This window comes from Podarcis bocagei (genome assembly GCF_964188305.1).
Source record: "Podarcis bocagei genome assembly, chromosome: 6".
Lineage (NCBI taxonomy): Eukaryota > Metazoa > Chordata > Lepidosauria > Squamata > Lacertidae > Podarcis > Podarcis bocagei.
The window spans coordinates 48,204,397-48,226,194 of record NC_138130.1 but is presented as its reverse complement, the minus strand read 5'-3'; the positions used below and the strand labels follow the sequence as shown (position 1 = coordinate 48,226,194).

Genomic DNA, 21,798 nt, shown 5'->3' with positions numbered 1-21,798 from the left:
CCCTGCAGTATGTGCCTTTGCTGGATGCTGCCGAATGTAAACAGTAAGGTTCATTAGATGCAGCATTCAGTTAATCTTGCCATTATGACACATGCTCATCTGGATTTGTAACAGAAGACATGTTTTAACCCAGAGAAAAGATGTACTTTTAAGGTGATAAGAGACTTTATTGTCATAACAAAATAATCCTCAATAAACCTGGGTATTTTCATGTCTCTCTTTAATATACAGAGATCCATACTCCTGGCGTGATGATGCAAATTGCTGAAAGATGATATAGTAAATTCTGATGTATACTTTAAAATGCAATACCTGTGACTCCAGAAGAGCCTTTAAGCTCTTTCCAGTCTCTAGCATGCATTCTAAAATACTTTATAAATCCACATTAAACTGACAAGAGAATTTACACTGATGTGGGGCTTTTTCCTTACTGGAATTATTCGAGCTACTGTGTTTTGAAAATAGGAAAAGCTTGATACGTGTCAATAAACGGGACAATTTATTGTCCCTCACCTCCCAGTGCTAAACAAAGGGACCACAATGGAGGATTGACTTGAATCTTGAATCAGCATCTTTTATGCATGTCATTTTCACCTATACTTACACCTACAGCGTTGAGCTTTGTGGGGTTGGGGCTTGTACCCTTCATTGTGTCAGATAAGGTAATAATCTGAGCATTATCTAAATATAGGGGTTTGTCTTTAATCATCTCACCAGCTCAACTGTTTTATCTGAATCTCCCTCCTGAACAGATAAATCTAAATTGCACATTTTCTAAACCGCTTAGCTTAAGGGCAAATCTTGCAGGTATCCTCAAATGACTGTCTTGAATCTTTTGCACCTGTCTAGCACCATCTACTGTAACTTATTATATTGTCTTCAGTTTCTGTGGCAGCATGCTTATGATTGTTTCAAGATCCCACATAGTGTTGCTAACACTTCGTAAAAAGTGTGAAGTTTGTATTTGCTCACACAAGAGTAAAAGAAAAGCTAAATGACAAGTGTGTTCATCTTTTAGAAAAGGCAGTATGCATTCTGTATACTGTGGGCTGCTGTAGATTTGAGGCACCTTAATCTTCTGCATTGCCTCTTCTACAGACCTCTGGAAATCTGTAGGCTATGTACCATTGTCTGTATAAGAGTTTATTTCCCTCTTCGTCTTCAACCCAATTCACATGCTTAGTCCTCACATGGGACTTTATTACTGCAGATTTTCTGAAATGTGACATTTGAAATTTGCTGGCACATGAACATTGCTGAAGACATCATAAGCCAAGAGACTTTCACATTGGGTAGTATCAGACATAGCTTTCTGTGAGCACTGAGAAGCAGCTGATTTTGCAGAGAGCTGTGCAGGGCACTTTGAGGTCCCAACAGTCACCTGGCAATTGGTGCTTGCAGAGAGGAAGAGCTTTGAAGCCCCAGCAATCAACTGATTATTGGGGCTTCCAAGTGCCACATACAACACAGAGTTTTGCAAGTGTTACCAACCAGCCGATAGGCAGCGCCTGCAGCTCCCTTTTTGGCACAACCATATATTTACCTGCCCCACACCTGACATCATATATGGCATCAGGTGGAGGGCATGTGCATGTGGCTTGGCCGAAACAGCCTTATGGACCAAATGGGGGTGCCTGGTGGGCCTAATCAGATCTGTGGGCTGGAGGTTCCCTAATATATCTACTCAGATTTAAGTTGTATTGAATTGAAAGGGGCTTGCTTCCAGGTAAATAGGGTTAGGATTGCAGCCTTATTTGGTTACTAAATCACAGATAAGTAGCTGGTTTGTCCATTAACATGCAAGCAGGAAAGCCGACCAAGATGCTTCATTAGGTCATAATGCAAACTTCAAGGACCCTAATGAAGGAGTAAATATTATTTTCAAAAGGATCAAATGGGTTCATGGAAGATAGCTATTAGCCATGATCACGCTGGGAACAGACAGTGAATGAGCTGTTGCCTTCATGCTTGGGCATATGTCTGGCCATTGTTGCTTATAGAATGCTGAACTAGATGGTGCAGTCCAACACATGCGCTCTAATGTTCTTTTTGATTTTTACATTGCCCATTCTGCTATAGCAAAACATATGCAAGGCTGTTCAGCATGCAGTGAGAGAGTGGGAGGTTGTGATTTTGAAAAGTAATATTGTATATTTGGGCAGGTTCATATCCTCTACTTTCTATAATCTTCTGGCTAGGTAGATTCCTCTTCTCTTGGAGAGATGCAGGATGAATTTGCTTAGATGTTATCAGGACAAGCTACTAGTTTTGATGTGATGTTTTTAATCCAGAGGTATGATTTCAAAAAGTATAGAGGAAGAAATAAGCATTTGCACTTCCCACTATGATTGACATCTCTAGTACCAAGGATATAGATCTCATTTGATAGGCATGCCTAAAAATGCTCTAGGAAATGAACAAGTAGCAGTGTGCATTTTCTTTTGTTTATATGAGCCAAGGAAGGATGGATGAGAAACTGATGGATGAGAAATTGATGGATATGTCATTCTGGCTTCTCGCTGCTTCTTATTTTTCCATTTTCAAGTTCTTCACTTTTGTGCATGAGTTTTCAAATTTCCAGTCAGCCTTTTAGTACAAATTTCTCCTAACATACACATTTTGAAGCAGTTTCTTGTAATATATGCATTTTTGTGCACATTATTTGCTTGGAGAACTGCATCACAAAAATTGGAGAAGTGTGAATTTTAAAGGATAGCTGTGCTTTGGTTCACATGCCATTTCAGAAAGTGTGAAATGGGTAGGTTCATACTGAGATCCAAATCAAACCAAATATCTCCTCCATGGTAAAATGTTACATTATATGCACCCTAGCCATAAATGTATTATAATATGGATGAAGAAGACTTTTTGAAGATACCATCACTTACAGAGGCCTGTTTGATGGCCATGCATGATGGTGGAATGTGCTGCTTTCAGAGCTATGGTCGGTCCAACTCCCTACTATCTCTGCTTTTACCAAATATGTGATGGCACATCTTTTTAATTTCGCCTTTTGCATTTTTCCTAGTATTGCTGCTTGTAATGTACTTCATGATGCTCTGCTGATTTTACAGTGTTTATAATGCTGTTGTTTTGATTGTATTTATTTGCAGTACACTACTTTGGTTGGTTTACAGAAGGGTGGCAAAACTTGTTGTTGTTGTTCTATCCTCACTATTCCCTAAAGATGCTGTTCAGAATCAGGACCCTTTTGAACTAGACCATTTATAGAACACAGCTTGCTTACTTTGGCAAATTCTGGTACTACCTAAATAGGAACACATCTTTCAGTGGCAGATTAGCCTTGCTAAGACTACTCAGCCAGGCTTACATAATAGGTTCACCTGTCTTTGCCCAGATTTGTAGAACAGGTTGGATGCGAGCCCCTTTTTCTAAGGCACAGGCTATGCAGTTTTCATTATGATCCCACAAGTAAGCCTTACGATTCTTTACTTGCCCATTCAAGCATGGTAATTAATTTGCTTCACAGTATATAGAGTATTATTAGCTCTTGTGATCACTTCTATGGTGGGCAAGTAGGTTCATCCAGCAAATAACCATGATTTTCAAAGACGGCCAAGGAAGCATCTTACTGTGGTCCCAATGGTGCTTCTGGGTGTCCCAGAAAGAACTACAGTATGCACATGCTACAACCAAATATATGCAGGTTTTTCTGCCACGGCAGTGTTTTATAGCTGTCAGTGGATTTATCCTACAGTCCCAGCATTCAGTGAAAGATGTCTGGAGGAGATTGAAGACCACTCTTCCCAGGATTACCTTGCATTTGCTAGTTTAGAAATTATTGCAGCAGCATTTTTCATTTGTATGCATGGAGAGAACCTGGATTTGCTGTAAATTTGTATTTCAAAGCTGATTTCTTTGTCCAACATCATTGGCAGTTTACATTCCTTGTCCCATACCCACCCCAGACATGGGAGATGCTGAGGAAATTGAAATAAACATGGAATAAAAACATAATTTTGTTCAGGTGGGTAATAAATCAGATGGAGAAATAGTTTTGCATGGGAAATGGAAAACATATGTTGTATTCCTTGAGCTTCATCCTTTTTAGTTTGCCGCTTATATGGTGAATCTGATGAAGGAAAACAAGAATATATATCACAAAGAAAATAATACAAGCGCAGGTGCTCCTGTTCTAAACCTTTCCAATGGGCAGGAAAAAGAGGGGTGTGGGTGTGACATTGAAAAATAGTGTATGAAACTTTTATAGCCATCTTAGCTGTAAAAATAGCCATCCTGAAATGGCAACTGCCTAGGGTCAAATGCATAGCCTCTTTTTGTTCCTGGAATGTATATTGAAACAATTCTTGACTATTCTCTGATTTCTCTTTGAACTAAATCTACCTATCCTGCCAAAATCTGAATCAATGTCACAGCAGCAGAGGCTAACTTTATTTACCCATGCCTCGCCAGTCAATTTCCATTCCTTACACACACACACACACACACACACACACACACACACCAGTCTTTGAAAGGCTAAACCAGATGTGACAGAGTTCAGGATCTTTTTTCCTCAGACCTCAGTGTTTGTTTGTTTAATTTAAAGCAGTCTTGGAAGACTGTGATAGGGGAGTTAAAGACCAGTGGAAAGAGGTTGCTTAGGCTTTCCACTGTCTGCATTTGTCTGCTAAAAGTTCCCCTCCCCAAGCAACTTAAGTAATTGTCTTGCAAGGGTCACTGCTGGCAAAAAGGATCCACCCCATTGTAAGGGAAGAACTTCTGAACGTAAGACAGAAATGAGTAAAGCATAAATGTTGGCATGTCTACAGCCATTTCAAATGTGTCTGTGTAGAATACCAAGGCAGAACACAGTCAAACATCACAACACTTTTTAAAAAGAAGGATAGATCATGGGTATAGTCACCTAGGGACCCAGGTGGAAGTAGTGGTGCCATGGACCCCTTTTTTGGCAGCCAGGTTCCAGCAGGGTCAGCTTCCTATGTGAGGGGAGGCAGACTCAGTTGGCCTTCAGGCAATGGTTTTTCCACTTGTCTTGCCCAAGGAACCTTTAGAAGGGAGTTGTTGCCATGGGCATTATGTGTACAGTGGTACCTCGGGTTACATACGCTTCAGGTTACATACACTTCAGGTTACAGACTCCACTAACCCAGAAATAGTGCTTTAGGTTAAGAACTTTGCTTCAGGATGAGAACAGAAATCGTGCTCTGGCGGCGCAGCAGCAGCAGGAGGCCCCATTAGCTAAAGTGGTGGTTCAGGTTAAGAACAGTTTCAGGTTAAGTACAGACCTCTGGAACGAATTAAGTACTTAACCTGAGGTACCACTGTATGTTTGTTCTAATGAGCTGAACAGAGTGAAAGCTTATGAGTCATGGGGGTGTGGAGAGTGTGTGTATGACCTTAACAGTGCTTAGTTTATTTTTTGGTTATGTTGTTAATATTTTTTTTATAGATTATAAATGCTGTATTGATTTGTCAATCATATAATATGACTTTTGCTTTAACTGTGATGTTCAGCTTTCTGGGGAGTAGATCGGTAAGGTGCTGAGAAATCTTTAAAAATCACAAAACAACACTGTCAGGAAGCTTTAGGGAAAACTTTCGTTCTGGAAGTTAAAGCGTATAATCTCAGACATGGGTGTGAGGCAGCATGGTGTGACTGTCATGAAGGGACCTTGCATTTCAAAATTTGCCACCACACTGCTGGGACAGATCAACATGAAAGGTGTGTCAAGCCTTCTGCTGATTGGAGCAGACAGGAGACACGAAGAAGTTAACCATACAAATTTACCAGCAGATAGGTTGTCAATAATGGGTGGTTGCTACACTTCTACTCCTTTTCATCTAATACTAAGAAAGCCATTATGAGTTGGATGAGGGCTAGCAAATGGAGACAATAAAGCAGACAATACAAAGGTTCTCCTGGTCAGCAGGGAGATGGACTCAGAATAGGGATCAATTCTTTTGGAGATGGGATAATACTCCCCCCTCCTGTCCTTCAGCACTAAAGACTCTTCCACTGGTACTAAAATAAGCAAACTTCCAGGGCATGTGGCACCCACAAGAGGACCTCGCTTGATGACCTAAAGGCTTGAACATGATGATCTTGGAAAAGGAGGTCTCACAGGGAAGCAGATCCCAGGCTGTTCAGGGCTTTACACTTCAACAGCAAAACCTTAAATTAATCAGAAAGCACATTTTAAAATGTTAATTAAGACAAGTACTTAAAAAACTGCAGATGGCAGGTGCTTCCTTAGAAAAAGCATTCCCTCTTCTCTCTCCCACAGGAGCAAATGCTTCTTTTGAGATGGTGACTGTGGTGACACATGCATGCATCATCTGAAAACAATGAAAGTCTGCCTTTTTCTTAATACCTATTGCTTTAAGTCATATGCTAATTTATATAAATTTGATTAATTAATCACTTTAAATTCATTTGATTAATTGACCAAGATTTCTTAATTGGGTGATGGCCCTGCTTGCAATGGTGTGAAATCTTTATATATATATTAAAAAAAAATGTAGGAAGCTTTGCACGTGAGCAGTCTTCAAATTACTATTTTTCCAAGCCTGTGAAAATATTGTTCTTCAACGTGTGGGTAATGAAAATGCTGTGGGGAAATGGCTTTTGACAACTCACCATGGTAAAAACACAGCACCAGTTCATGCGCTTGAGGCCAGTTGCAATGCCCTGGTCAGGGTGATGACACAACAGGAACTTTTCCCTGACTTAGAGGAGGGCACGCCAGACACAGAGGAGGAATGTTGAACCATTTTAAAGAGAACGGCAGTTGTGACTGTTGGAGATGGCTGAGGGAAGAAAAAAGCATAAGAAAGAAGCTTATGGAAGCAAAAGCAGGAGAAAGAAGAGCACTGCTGCGACGGGCCAAAGGCCCATTGAGTCCAGCATCCTCTTTCCCACAGTGACCACTGCCATTTAGATACAAGTGGAAAGCCCACGAGCAGGGCATGTTCCCTAGCAAGTGGTGTTTAGAAACATAGGCTGCAGAAACCAGAAGGTACATGCAGCCATCCTGACTACTTGCTGAGCTGATAGACGGGCCGTGTATTTGTCTAATTCTCTCTTAAAGCTGTCAAAGGTAGAGGCAGCAACCACATCTTGTGGCGACAAATTCCACAAATTATCCTGAAAAGTCAATGGGCAAGATAGAGAAGAAAAGGAAGGCAATGACTAAAAATGAAAGGCTGAGCAGCAGCCAGCCCAGCACAAACAACAGCCAAGGTATCCAGAGGCGGAGAGCGTATGTAGGAGAGAGACTGGGTCTAGGAACATAAGCAGATCCCTGATGGATCAAGGTCAGCATCAGAGTGGCCAATCAGATGGCCATGGGAAGCCTACAAGCAGAACATGAGCTTTTTAAAAAAGCAGCCTTCTCCCCACTTGTGATTTGCAGCAACTGGCATTCAGAGGCATACTACCACCAACAGTGGAGGTGGAGTGTAGCCATTGTGCCTTGTAGCTATTAATAGCCTTACCCGCCATGAATTTGTCTAATCCTCTTTTAAAGCTATCGCTGCTGGTGGCCATCACAAAATCATGTGGGAGCAAATTCCATTACAAAGTTACTCACAATCTTGGCTCTAGTTATATAGCATTTGTGTGTAGGGAAGATATTTGATTTTTACTGTAAACCTATCCCTGCTCTGATGTTGTTAACTCAAGAAATATTATAGACATTATTATTAGTTTGGCTTACTTTAATAATGGCCCAGAGAGGGACTTTTCATGAATGTCAAACCCTTTTTTGGTATAAGTATCCCCCCTCTCAAAGTATTTTTTTTTTTACAATAGGCTGCTCCTAGATGGGATGAACCTCCTGCCATAGCCTAAACTGCCCTATTGACCAGGACTCCTCTTCTCAGCCCAGTCCTAAGAAAAAAGTAAGGAAAGAGAGAAGCTTTGGGTTTTACTCTCCCAAAGCTCAGAAGGCAGAGTGTAGCAAAATCTTAGGAAATATCCCTATAATGCAGGGGTATCTTTTACCAATGTGGTGTAGTGGTTAAGAGCTGTGGACTCGTAATCTGGTGAACTGGGTTCGCTTCCCTGCTCCTCCACATGCAGCTGCTGGGTGACCTTGGGCTAGTCACACTTCTCTGAAGTCTCTCAGCCCCACTCACCTCACAGAGTGTTTGTTGTGGGGGAGGAAGGGAAAGGAGAATGTTAGCCGCTTTGAGACTCCTTCGGGTAGCGATAAAGCAGGATATCAAATCCAAACTCTTCTTTACATCCATGCAGTTCTAAGAACATGGGGAAGATTCTAGTGATAAATTGCATAAAATTACCTTCTAAAACTTAGAAAGCCAAATGCCAAAATACAAAGATTTTTATAGAGTGGGAAGGGGAAGACAAGAATTACATGCATAGATGAAGTAAGTAAATGTAATTCCGCTAGCTACATGTTACTTGCTTGAACAGATTTTTGAGTTTGGAGCATGTGCAGAAAGTGGCCTTTATCTATTGGGTGAAGAAAAAGAAAAATCTTTAACATATTCCAAGAAAAATGTCACCTGCTGAATTTTGGCTCAGCTCTAATAAATACACAGTATGCTATTCACCACAATTATCCTCCCACCATAATATCCATTCTTGTGTGGTTTATAGAGGGCTTGTCCTGACTTAAGAAGGCTATGGCTCGTGTCCAGTTTTCTCCTAGAAAGACTCATCATACTTAGGGGGTTTAAGCCCATTCATTGGCCAATAATAATGTTCAGTTGAATATTATAGGCACAGCATACTCTTGATGCTTGGAACTCCCCTGTGACCCACCAGCTAAACTGGTTTGCAGAGTTACTCACCTCAGTGAACATTTGCTCTGAACTGCTGAGATTTCCCCATGCAGCTGAATAAATATAATTGGTAAGTGCACTTCTCTAGAGTACATTACATTCTGTTCCTCTTTTCTGACGTCTTGCTCTCTGAAGCATGGGGTGGGGCTGCACAGTGAAGGACTTTCACAAAATAAAATAAATGACAGTAATGCAGGCTACAGAGAGGCTCCAAGTGAGAGAAAGTCTGCAATGCTCTTTGAAATGAAGGGAGATTTCTGCATTTAGGTGAATGAAAGAATGTGTATGCTTTACCACTGAAAAATGTGAAATTTTGAAGTATGGTAGTCTAGGAAGCTGTGTTTTTTTACCCATGTAGTTTTAAATAAAAAATGAGCATCCATTCTAGCAACTGGAGAAGCCCTATGGTTCAGTACTTCCATGATGCTGAGCGGCATTAACCTAGGACCATAAAATCACTCAGGAAGGCACTGAATAAAAATGAATGCCTAGCAGAAAAGAACCAAGATTAGAAGATTCATGGGAAGGAGGCAACTGAGTTTGCACTCAGTCCTACTGGAGTTCATAAAAGGACTAGAGTATGTATTATGTACATCAGGGTTGGTATCCTGCAGTAGCAAAACATGAGTGTGGCAACTGACTTCTACTGTGCTACTGACTTCCCTTGTGGGTTTAGCTAAGTCACTTTAAATTAATTTCCAAATTGGGCAGACAAGGTTTTCCAGTGAATCATGTTTTTGTTTCAGAGTTCCTTTGGCTCTCTTGTATTATCACATGTTAGAAAGGAAAGGATGGGGATTTACTGGGCTAAGGCAGCAGCAGAAATGAAGCAGTGGGGTGGGGTGGCTGGGGAGGAGCTCAGTATATCCGGGGGGGGGGGGTAGGTGAAAAGAAGTTTTTGAGATGGAAAAACAATTATGCTGACTCTCATAACCCTTTATAGATTTGTTTAGATCTTCCTGCCATGTGTTGAAGTGTTAATGTAAGAAACTATCTCTCAGTCTGTGAAAAAGGAAGCACCTAGAGACTTGGGGTGGAGTCAGGACATGTGTTGACTGAGAAGGCCTGATACTTAAGCTGATCTAACTTTATTTGGAAAGCAGTGAAGATGGAGGTGAATACCTAGCAAAGTAGAATGCCATGGTTAAAGTCACAGGAGCCAACTCCTAGGGACCAAGCCCCCACAAAAGTGATGAGCATCGTCATTCAAATGGTGTGTGTGCACTGTGTCTTGTGATCAATTATGCGGGGCAGGGCTTACCTTGCCCCACCCCCAATATTTTATTCAAGTTGGCACCTCTGGTTAAAGGTCAAAGGGTAAAGCACAAGCTGCAGTATGAGCTAACATTGCTTTCTTTTCCTGTCCATCTGGGCTGATACGTAGCAATGGAAGAGAGATTAAACATCTATACACATCCATTCCTAGCGGAGAAACTATAATAACTCACCCAAAGCTATGGGTCCTACTCATAATACAAGTGATAAAAATTGATTATCCATTCCTACTTGTTTCATGGGCCATGGCTGTTTTTTCACTGGGATCGTAAGTTGGTTTATACAGAGGGAGCTAAAATTATTTAAGCAGCAGAGTTGAAGCAGAGTATATGCTGCCCATAATGATGATCTCAGGCAGTTGCAAGGAGTAACTTTTGATCTATGGAAGCAGTCCTGATCAAGGCTCATTTGATTTTAAAGAGAGAGTTGCAAAGCTCTTCCTGTGTGCTGACACAGCTGCAGCAGGGTTTTTGTTGTGTGTGTGTGTGTGTGTGTGTGTGTGTGTGTGTGTGTGTGTGTGTTTTTTGCCATCTTTCAGTGGTGATGCTGTCAGAACAGGACTTTGGGCTGGAAGTCCAGGGCCACACTTCTTTAAGCAAAAAATATGTATCAGGACCTTTCCAAAAGATGTGGAGGGATTCTTATAGGAATAGGTCTAGACTACTTACAATCTCCAAAATCAAGATCAGAACTTTAATGACGCCTAGAAGCTAGTACAGTTTATATACATAGATCTAGTGTTGTAAAGTTCTAATATCTCAATTTTAGTACAAGGTGGACTGACATATTCTGCACCAGCTGCAGCATTAGAGTAGCTGGGGCAGGGGTAGCCACTGGGGAAGTGTGATTTGGAGGCAGGGAAAGGACTAAGCAGAATAACCCACTCCCTCCACTCCCCTGCTGCTTCCAAAAGCTGCTTTTCCCATTCTAAATGGGCCATGGGGAATAATGGTGTATTACTACCATGGTATGTAGGAAGTTTTAAGAAGTTGGGTTTGAATGCCTCTATCTCCTTTCTTCCTGTGTCTTGACTCTGGCATGGAAAGAATGGTGCTTACTGTGTGAGAGAAATTAGTGACTGCCGTTATTCTTTTTTTTATAGGATTTTTTATTGATTTTACAGAATTTTTATAGACAATACAAACAGGTAAAAAGACAAAACAAACATGTATAAATTCATTTCCTTTTTTCATAAACCTCATTTCTCTGACTCCCCCAAACCTCCCCTTTCTACATCCCAATTCCGAATAGTGTTTCAGCAAGTCCTAAATTAATTTTTTTTCAAATTTAGTTCCTTATTTATTCTTTTCTTTTGCTTAATCTTTTGTCGCTGTAATCTCCTTTTCTTACTAAGAACCTCAACATTTTAGCATTCATTAATTTTATAGTATTTCTTAAGATAAGCTTTAAATTTCTTCCAGTCTTCATCCGCCGTCTCTTTCCCCTGTTCACGAATTCTGTCGGTCATTTCAGCCAATGTCATATGTGACTGCCGTTATTCAAGCCAGCTTAATTATCTGCACGAATTAAGAACTAAATACTGAACTATTTAGAATATAGAAATACTCCTAAATAAATATTTTTTTGCCAGTGGTGGGGACAAGCAATGAAAGGTGCCTATCCATAATTCTATGTGCATATGATATTCAAAAATACACTGCAGAGCCCTGGACAGAGTTGCCCACTCCACACACAGGTCACCCTTGTAGCTGTGTCTTCAACTTGAACTGCTAACTTGGGGCATCAGAGGCAAGTATTACCTGATTCTTGCAGATCACATCACTGTGAAAGGGACCACTACAGGGGCCAGTTGTATAATTCGTAGCCCTAGCCTTAAACATTTCAAAACAGTGCTTCTGAAATTACACTTATTTGTGTCTGGTCCTCCAATGGGTTATGCAACATCAGGCAGGATACAAAAGGGGGGGACCCCATCATATTGATAATAAAATTATAATGAACCAAAGAGCCAGATTTTCCAGGGTTTTCAGCTTGCTGAGAGTTAGAAATGAGGTAACGGGGAGGGCAGGTAGGGACCTGGAGGATGCAATAAGAGTCAGATGCAATGGGGGGTGGGAGTGGTTGCGGAGGAATAGATGCTCAGCAGGTATTTATGGGCACAGGTGATCTACGTTTAGAATGAATTCAATTCATGAAGTCTGATATGTTGCCTAAAGCGAAATTATAATTATTTTCCTCCAATGAGTAGTAGGGGGAAAGAGGGTGGGGAATAGGTATGATAAATTGGAGGAACCATTTTTTCCAAGTACTGAGAAGACCATAATATCAAAAGCCAATTAAGGTTTTACCCTTGGATTTCAGCCTAAGAACTTGGGCCAAGCCCTTTTCAAAGCATTTCAAGTACTAAATGGTGTCCATTAATGTTTGATGGAACAATCACATTTCTGATATATATTTAAGAAGGTGAAGTGATGGGCATTACAAAGTCTAAAAGGAGCACATGATAGAAAGAGGGCTTTTTATTTAAAAAAACCCCATAATTAAGACTTTGTAATAATGCCATCCATGTGCCCATGAATAAGAAATCTGAATTGTGTACAAACAGAAATTCCAAAATGTAGCACAGAAACAAGAAGTGAAAAATGGCACCATTTTGCCATCTAGTGTAGAAGGTTGATACTACAAGTTAGTATTAAATGCTGTGTGCAATTAATTCCCACACAGTATCTTGAAAGCTTTAATTCCCTACTGCTACCTAGTATTCATTTTACTGATGAAGATTTTAATGGGAAGCAGAGAGTTTCATTGTATAGCGAAAATTACAGGAAGTGCAATTTCCCCCTCCCCACCGCTTACATCCATGTGCAAATAAGGAAGCCACGATAAATATTTGATGGCTAATGGCTGTACAACCGCCATCTTATAAACCTTATCTTACTTGCAAGTGGTTCCACATTTTAGTGGTGAGGGAGGAAGAAGTCATCTGTGCAGCTTTGTGACTCATTTGAAAACCCTCTATTTAGCTCATCAGACACTTCCTAAAAGAGGCTGTTAATAGCCGTATTTAGTCTTACTCACATGTCAGACCATCTCTGAGGAGCCATTCCCCTGTCATGCGCTATTCGCACCTGGCACTTGTATGTTCACCATGAATATCTGCAGGAAAGGAGCCTCTGTAGGTTCACCTGTACTTGCAAAGGCTTTCGTGCAATCTGGTTCCCTGCTTTACATGCAAAGGCTCTGCCTCTGCAAGCATTCACGACGCATGCACAGATGCCAGGTTGGGGCTGCTGGTTATGTGCAATGCTACTCAGTTCAGCTTGCCTGACACACTGCTCTAACACATAAGTGAAACATCTGAATAGGGCTATTGTCACTCACCAACATATTTTGGTACAGAGCTGAAACTGATTGAACACCCTCCTTGAGATGAGGCTGAAACTGCATTCCAGTTCCTCATTTAAAAGTTTGAAACAACTGTACGAGGTGCTTAAATAAGGAATGGAAATCTGTACGCTCTTGCACCCCAAAGTAAGCTTGGGCTACCTCATCTCATGCAATTTGATAATCTGGAGACTCTTCTGTTCAAGAAGACCAAGTGTTTTTCCCCACTGAAAAGTGCTGTTTTTGTGCCAGACACTTGAATGCATGATGACCAAAAGCCACACTTACAAAGGTTCATGCTGAGGGGATGAGTGTTTAATTTGCTTATTTGCAGGGGTACCCAGAATAATATGGATCTGGATGGTTCAAAAATACAATACTCTGGTTAAGGGAACCCAAATTTGATGTGTATGATACATCATTATACGAGCCCTTTTGGATCCATTTTACATTTAAAGCACATGGCTTCTCCCAAATAATTCTGGGATCTGTAGTTCCTGCATCACAGTACTACAGTTTCCAGCACCCTTAACAAATTGCATTTCCCAGGATTCCTTAGGAGAAGTCATGTGCTTTAAATGTATGTTCCATATGCTTTAAATATATGATGTGGACAGTGTTAGAAACTGAGATATGAAAGCTAGGAGCTAAATGGCACCTTAAACCTAGGCTATGGGCACAACAACGGAATGTCTAGGTGCACTTTTTTATAACAAGAATGCAAAGCTGAAAATGAATGAACTGCAGCTAAAATATTATGTTCACTTTTCACATGCTCTAGTCCTTCCCCTTCCCACCCCCCTAATATTCTTAAGAGAGTCTCTTCTCCAGTCTTCAGAGAGTAACTCGAAGTGGGGAGGAAGAAAAGGTCCTCCTTTCCTTCCACTCTGCAGTTTTAATCTGAAATCTTAGGCGTAGTACTGCGCCCAGAGCTCAGAAACTGCTCACACTAATGAAATTCCCTGTTGTAAAATGCACCTAGAACAATGGGAGTTTCAAACACTGGATGTGGATCTGCTCCCAGTGACTGATGAAACAATTGTATTTATGAAGAAATTGTTTCATTGTTTTTAGCGTTTGCTGAAATGGTTATATTGTTTCTGGAACTTGTGTATGTTTTATTCTGTTTTTAATTTGTATGCTGCTTTGATGGCTTTATACTATGAAGCAATCTATAAATTAGTTAAATAAATAAAACAACTTCACAATAGCCATGTGAGGGAGGCAGGCTAAGAGATGGTGGCTGACCCAAGTTAGGAAGTGAGCAAAAATAATGAGAAATGAGTTTAAAATATGAAATTACACATGCTCAGAGTAATTTCTTTTGAAGGTTACCAAAATAATTTTGTTTGTGTTTTGCTAAGAGTTGTGCAACTGCATGTGCTCAAAGTATTTTTGTGTATGCGGTTCATGAAAGTTTATCTTACTATACAGTGGAACCTCGGGTTGTGAACGTGATCGGTGTGGGAGGCACGTTCGCAACCCGCAGCATTCGCAACCCACAGTACTGCATCTGCGCATGCGCGGGACACGATTTGGTGCTTCTGCACATGCGCAAGGCATGATTTAGTGTTTCTTCTCATGCGCGAGCGCCGAAACCTGGAAGTAACCCGTTACAGTACTTCCAGGTTTCGGCGCGTCCGTAACCTGAAAACGCGTAACTCGAAGCATCTGTAACCTGAGGTACCACTGTATAATAAAAATTGTAAGACTTTGGGCATGTTGTAGTTGGTGTGGCTGCCAATAAGTGGCCACACAAACTGCTGCATGATGACAGAACAGCATGTGGGCAGCCCATGCAGGCAGGTCAGCTGAGTGAGTGCATGGGCAACTCAGGTGAGCTGCAGAGGAACAGACAAGGCAGAACAAGGCAGTAACCATCCTGCTCTGATGCTGCACATTTCACACAATGCTGCCATTTCAGCCTTAGCAGCATTGGAGGCTGAGGAAGAGAAAAGCAGCAGCAGAGCAGGATGATTTGGCTTTGGCAAAGCAAGCAGGCAGATGGCTGAGGCCAGGAAGGCAGTAAGGAGGAGATAACTGGGAATAGTTGGCGCCAAACAGGTGGGCTGGAAAGAGGAAGGTTGGGTCAGTGTGTGGTGGGCTTTGCAACCCTTTCTGTGCTTCCCCTGTTGTCTCTGCCACTGGCGGGGGTGGGGAGGGTAATGAAAGGGAGAAAGCTTTTAACCTGTAAGGGGTGTGGTATTTGACAGGGGTGTCAAATAGGATGGGTTGGCAAGCAATACAAGCAAGTGTACAGCCCTTATTGTAATACCCTTGCTAATCTTGAGGTATCTTAGAGGTGTTTTCTGGTACCTTATTTTACAAAGTCCTTTTAATCTGGCCTTGTAGGCACTGAACCACCTGGTTGGAAGGAAATACCTGTAGCAATCTAGAAAATGTAAGGACTTGAAAATATATTGTTTCCTTTTTATATATGAAAAATTCAGATTAGGAATGTGACAAAGGGATAAACTTGTGACAAAATAGTACAGGACTCATTTCTACAATATTAGTAATCTAATCTATAGAGTATTCTACCCACATTTCTCCCCAGAAACACATCATGGGAATGATGCAGGAGCACAATGATATCATAAAAGATAGTACACCAACTGCTAATTTGGACTGGACATTGGAATCTACTCCAAAATGGCTATCAGTGTAGACCAGTAGTTTTCAACCAGTGTGCCGTGGCACCCTGTGATACCTTGAATGATGGTCAGGGGTGCTGTGGGCAACACTGGCCTCTGTCCCTCTTTCCTTCCCTCCCTCCTCTGATGCCGTCTTGCATCTCTGTTTCCCAAAGGTTTGCACATCTGTTTGTTGCAGCAGGCCTGGCTACAAGCTTCTCAGGAGAATGGTGCCTCTAGAGCTGGCCAGGGGGTGCTGGTTGCCAGGAACTGCGGCGGCCTCAGAGTAAGCAAGCAAGCAAGTGGGCGAGGGAGGCCGGCCAGCCAGTCCACCAGCCCTTGCTGTTGGGAATGGACAGACAAGTCCCAGGCATCTGTGGGGCAGTGTGAGGAGGCACCTCTCTTTGAGGGGTGGGGGTGGGGTGCAGCTCTGGGCTGCCCAGAGGACTCCGAATGAGAGGGGAGAGGAGAGGAGGCTGAGGGAACACTCCACAAGGGAACGTGTTTGAAAAAGGGTGAGAGGCTGCCTGCTTTGCAGGCAAGGGGTCACATAACTGAGCTCCTGAGCCCCACAGGGGTGCTGCAGAAAGAATGTAGTTGGTCAAGGGCACCTCCAAAAGGTTGAAAACCCTTGTGGATAATTAATGTTTCAACCAGAAGAACCACCAAAATGTCTTTAAAGTATGAAGCTGTACTACCATTGCAGGACCTAAGCATGTCTTTTATTTTTAGATCATGGTCAATTACTTTTTAAAAGCACACATACAGACACCTTATTTCACAGCCATTGTGTTCTAGGGCTGAATATGTATGTTCGGAGGACAGAGAAAGACAGAGGAGGAGGGAGGACATGTCATTGCCTTTTTGTTTTATATTTTATCATTACAGATTCTGAATGTGTTGGGTCATTATCCATTGAAAGCAGGTCGAGTCTCCATTCATTAGTCATCTGCCACCAGCACATAGGCCTGAGTGTTCCCTTGGCTGGTAAACAAGCATAAAGAGCACTGTAACACTTACTAATTAGTTTCCCTATACAGTATTTCATCAGCATGCTTTTCATGATTACTATTATCCTCACAGTGAGAATCACTAAATACTTTGGGTTTGCAAAAATGTGAATTGGAAGGAGAGAGGTTTCCCTGCTCTTTCTCCCTCCAAATGTCAGGCATCTTCCTTTATAGATGTATTTGTTGCAAAGATACAAATGCAAGAGCAACCTTTCTGTAGCTTGCTGTTCTAAACGTGAACAGGAAATGGGGCTAATTAATCACCTCCTTTTCCAAACCTCAAAACAGACTTTGTTCTTGTAACCCTTCACTGCCCAAGGCAGTGGAATTTGTATGCTTCCTTTTAGACAGAGGCCACAGATTATATGGCCTTGCCTAGTTTTGGACAATTAACAGTTCGGTACAAGCTGCAGAGCCTTAAAGTGTATTGATGTGTCTTTGTGTGGTACCGTATTTTTCGCACTATAGGACGCACTTTTTCCCCTCCAAAAATGAAGGGGAAATGTGTGTGCGTCCTATGGTGCGAATGCAGGCTTTCGCTGAAGCCTGGAGAGCGAGAGGGGTCGGTGCGCACCGACCCCTCTCGCTCTCCAGGCTTCAGGAGAGCCCCACCGCCAGCCCCACAAGCTCGGGGGACAGCGGGAGAGGCGCAGTGCGCCCTTCCCGCTGTCCCCCGACTTGGTTAGAAGGCTGGCGGGGGGGGGGAGCCTGCTCCTCCCCCTCGCCAGCCCCGCAAACTCGGGAGACAGTGGGAGAGGCGCAGCGCGCCATTCCCGCTGTCCCCCGACTTGGCTAGAAGGCTGGCAGGGGGAGAAGCCTGCTCCTCCCCGTCGCCAGCCCCGCAAACTCGGGAGACAGCGGGAGAGGCGCAGCGCGCCTTTGCCGCTGTCCCCCGACTTGTCTAGAAGGCTGGCGGGGGGAGAAGCCTGCTCCTCCCCGTCGCCAGCCCCGCAAACTCGGGAGACAGCGGGAGAGGCACAGCGCGCCTTTGCCGCTGTCCCCCGACTTGTCTAGAAGGCTGGCGGGGGGAGAAGCCTGCTCCTCCCCGTCGCCAGCCCCGCAAACTCGGGGGACAGCGGCAGGGGCGCAGCGCGCCTTTGCCGCTGTCCCCCGACTTGGCTAGAAGGCTGGCGGGGGGAGAAGCCTGCTCCTCCCCGTCGCCAGCCCCGCAAACTCGGGGGACAGCGGCAGGGGCGCAGCGCGCCTTTGCCGCTGTCCCCCGACTTGTCTAGAAGGCTGGCGGGGGGAGAAGCCTGCTCCTCCCCGTCGCCAGCCCCGCAAACTCGGGGGACAGCGGCAGGGGCGCAGCGCGCCTTTGCCGCTGTCCCCCGACTTGGCTAGAAGGCTGGCGGGGGGAGAAGCCTGCTCCTCCCCGTCGCCAGCCCCGCAAACTCGGGAGACAGCGGGAGAGGCGCAGCGCGCCTTTGCCACTGTCCCCCGACTTGGCTAGAAGGCTGGCGGGGGGAGAAGCCTGCTCCTCCCCGTCGCCAGCCCCGCAAACTCGGGGGACAGCGGCAGGGGCGCAGCGCGCCTTTGCTGCTGTCCCCCGACTTGGCTAGAAGGCTGGCGGGGGGAGAAGCCTGCTCCTCCCCGTCGCCAGCCCCGCAAACTCGGGGGACAGCGGCAGGGGTGCAGCGCGCCTTTGCCGCTGTCCCCCGACTTGGCTAGAAGGCTGGCGGGGGGAGAAGCCTGCTCCTCCCCGTCGCCAGCCCCGCAAACTCGGGAGACAGCGGGAGAGGCGCAGCGCGCCTTTGCCGCTGTCCCCCGACTTGGCTAGAAGGCTGGCGGGGGGAGAAGCCTGCTCCTCCCCGTCGCCAGCCCCGCAAACTCGGGAGACAGCGGGAGAGGCGCAGCGCGCCTTTGCCGCTGTCCCCCGACTTGTCTAGAAGGCTGGCGGGGGGAGAAGCCTGCTCCTCCCCGTCGCCAGCCCCGCAAACTCGGGGGACAGCGGCAGGGGCGCAGCGCGCCTTTGCCGCTGTCCCCCGACTTTGTTAGAAGGCTGGGGGGGGGAGCCTGGTTTTGCGGGAGGCGGGGGAATCCCCCCGCCTCCCAGGAAAGCCAGGAGAAGCCGTGCAGCCCTTTTAAAAGGCGCGCGGCTTCTGCCGGTTTTGCGGGAGGTGGGGGGATCCCCCCGCCTCCCAGGAAAGCCAGGAGAAGCCGTGATCTCTTTAAAGGGTTTGCACGGCTTCTGCGGGCTTTGGGGAGAGGTGAGGGAATCCCCCCACCTCCCAGTAAAGCCAGGAAAGCCCTGTGCAGCCCCTCCGCCAAGGAGAGGCTGCACGGGGCTAAAGGGGAAGCCAAAACAGCGAGCGGGATCCATCCCGCTCGCTGCCTTGGCTTGATCCATAGCTGCACGCAACCCCTCCGGCAGGGAGAGGTTGTGTGCAGCCTGTACGCTGCTCTTTGGGGCTGCGGGGGGGGGGAAAGATTTTTTTTCTTGAATTCCCCCCCTAAAAACTGGGTGTGCCCTATGGTCCGGTGCGCCCTATGGTGCGAAAAATACGGTAGGCAACTAAATTTTACTCAGAGTGGATCTACTGAGAGTAATCTACTCATGTTCATTCATTTTAGTGGGTCTACTCTGAGTAAAACATAGTTGAATATCCCCATTTTGCTGCCATTGTAAACTGATTTTTAGGATGACCTTGTGGTATATAGCCATTTCATTTTATCCTGCTCTTCTGCCAAAGAGTTTGGGATATTGTAACTGTATACTGTATCTCCCTTTTAACCTCACAATAACCTTGTGGGGTAGGTTAGGCTTATGGGGGGGACTGGGGAGTGTTGGATATTTGCAGTTTAGTAGCGCTGCAGAGAGCTTGCTGGGGAGACCACGCATAACAAGGAACTCAAAAAACTTTAACAAGGTTTTAATAACAAAAACAAAAACTCCTTTTACACTAAAGATAACAACAACAAACACGACCCAACCACCAACCCAACCCCCAGGGAAATGAGAGAACTAGGTGCTGCTCTTTATATACTACATCCAATTGCTGACACAGCACAACCTAGCAGCACCTGCTATGTTTCACAGCTGTAAGACTGGGTCTCGTTATTTGCCCTGGCCCTTAAAGACATACACAACTTGTGAAACAATAATGAACCTTCACATTTTAAAGTGACTATTCAACAGGGAGGGCAACCCAATGAGCAAGAAGGGAACTGAACTTGGGTCTCCTTATTCTAAGTCTAGCACTCACAACTGCTATACCACACTTGCTTTCAGTGTCTGTTTTGATGGCATAGTAGTAGGATTAGTGCTCATCACATGTGTAATAGCTGACAGAGCTGTCCCTAGAGAATGACCATCTTCAGCACCTCTCTTCCATTGGTTCAACTTTTGAATATTTAATCCCACCTTCCTATCCAGGCACCTGTGTGTTTTGCATAAGGCATGAGACAGATTTATGTTTTCAAAAATGAGGATCAGCTATTGCTTTGTAATCTCAGAATCCTAGATGTAGCTGGATACCTGTAAGCACCTAGGAGAGACTAATTAAGTCTACAGGGGGTCCAGACTCTGAGCTTTCTTCTATAAAAAGCTATATTTCTAGCCCTTCTAAAAAGGAAGTTATAAAGCAAAATGTGTAGGCAATGTTCTAAATGATTTCTGCGAGATGAGCCAGCCTAGCTGCTCTTGCTTTTCATTGATTGTTTTAGCCCAGGGGTCTGCAACCTGCGGCTCTGGAGCCGCATGTGGCTCTTTTACACCTTTGCCGCGGCTCGGGGCGGATACTAGCGAGGTGAGGAGGCGCATTGTACGCCCCGACACTCCCCACTGTGGCGGGCGCTGTACTGGCTGTGACGTCGCATGGGGGCGGTGCGTACGTTAGTCACGCACCGTCCCGACGTCACCTTCCCGCCCGCCCACTACATTGTAAGGGGCATGTACGCTGGTCACTGCATTGAAAGGGGGCATGTTCGCTGGTCACTGTTTTGAAGGGGAGTGAAGAACACACACACACAAAAAGGTCAATTTAATGTTTATTTCTATGAGGAGGAGTAATTCTGAGGGGTCAAACAAAGATATAATAAAAAAGTGACAAAAAAGTTATTTTTATAATGACGAGTTTTTGCGGCTCCCAGTTTTTTTTTCTTCGGAAACGGGTCCAAGTGGCTCTTTTTGTCTTAAAGGTTGCAGACCCCTGTTTTAGCCAATGAATAAAATCATAGCTGGAATAGAGGACTGAGTTTTTTGGAAACCAGAAAATAGGAATCTGTGGGGTCCTAAAGAGCTGCTTCTCCCCCACCCTTTATCTTTCCTGCTTCTGTCTCATTTTCTATTCCTAGTTCTAAAGATTTACTTAGATTTCCTGTCACCGACAGCTGTCCTTCCTTTTGTCCTAAAAACTAGATTTCATCTTTCCTATGGTGGGCCCATCTGAAACCAGGTACTCCCTGGAAGTTATTTGCTGCAAACACTACTATGCTGTATATGTGGGAAGATGCTAAAGATCCCACCCCCTGTGGCAAAGACAAAATGTAAAAACTTTGCAAAGAGGTTTGGGCATATCTCACAGTAAGCACCTGTCTGGAAACATTTAAAGTATTTTTGTAACCATCTATTTATGCAGTGGCATTTCCTCCACCTTTGTCTGAAGGGTACAGTCTCCTCATCTACCTCAGGATTCTATTACAGTCACCTGCTCTGCTTTTTGTGTAGACTAGGCCTCAGCTTCCAGCCACAGGGAGCATTCTGTTTCACCACGTAGCCTGGCATTTGAACATATACACAGGTAAAA

The 21,798-nt window shown here is 44.3% G+C and overlaps 1 protein-coding gene and 1 long non-coding RNA gene across 5 annotated transcripts in view; one reads left to right on the top strand and one right to left on the bottom strand.

Annotated features, from left to right (window-relative positions):
- LOC308589027 (uncharacterized protein) overlaps positions 1-21,798 on the top strand; it is a 159,142-nt gene that overhangs the window by 5,473 nt on the left and 131,871 nt on the right. The gene's annotated exons all lie outside the window — the stretch shown is intronic.
- Positions 204-13,300, bottom strand: LOC308589036. Of its 2 annotated transcripts, none has more exons than XR_014009046.1 (4): positions 13,105-13,300; positions 6,623-6,792; positions 4,889-5,030; positions 204-4,093 (listed from the first exon to the last, which is right to left on the bottom strand). It is a non-coding gene; the product is annotated as an uncharacterized lncRNA (long non-coding RNA). The 2 variants fall into 2 exon arrangements; XR_014009047.1 differs by lacking the exon at positions 13,105-13,300 and adding an exon at positions 7,988-8,837.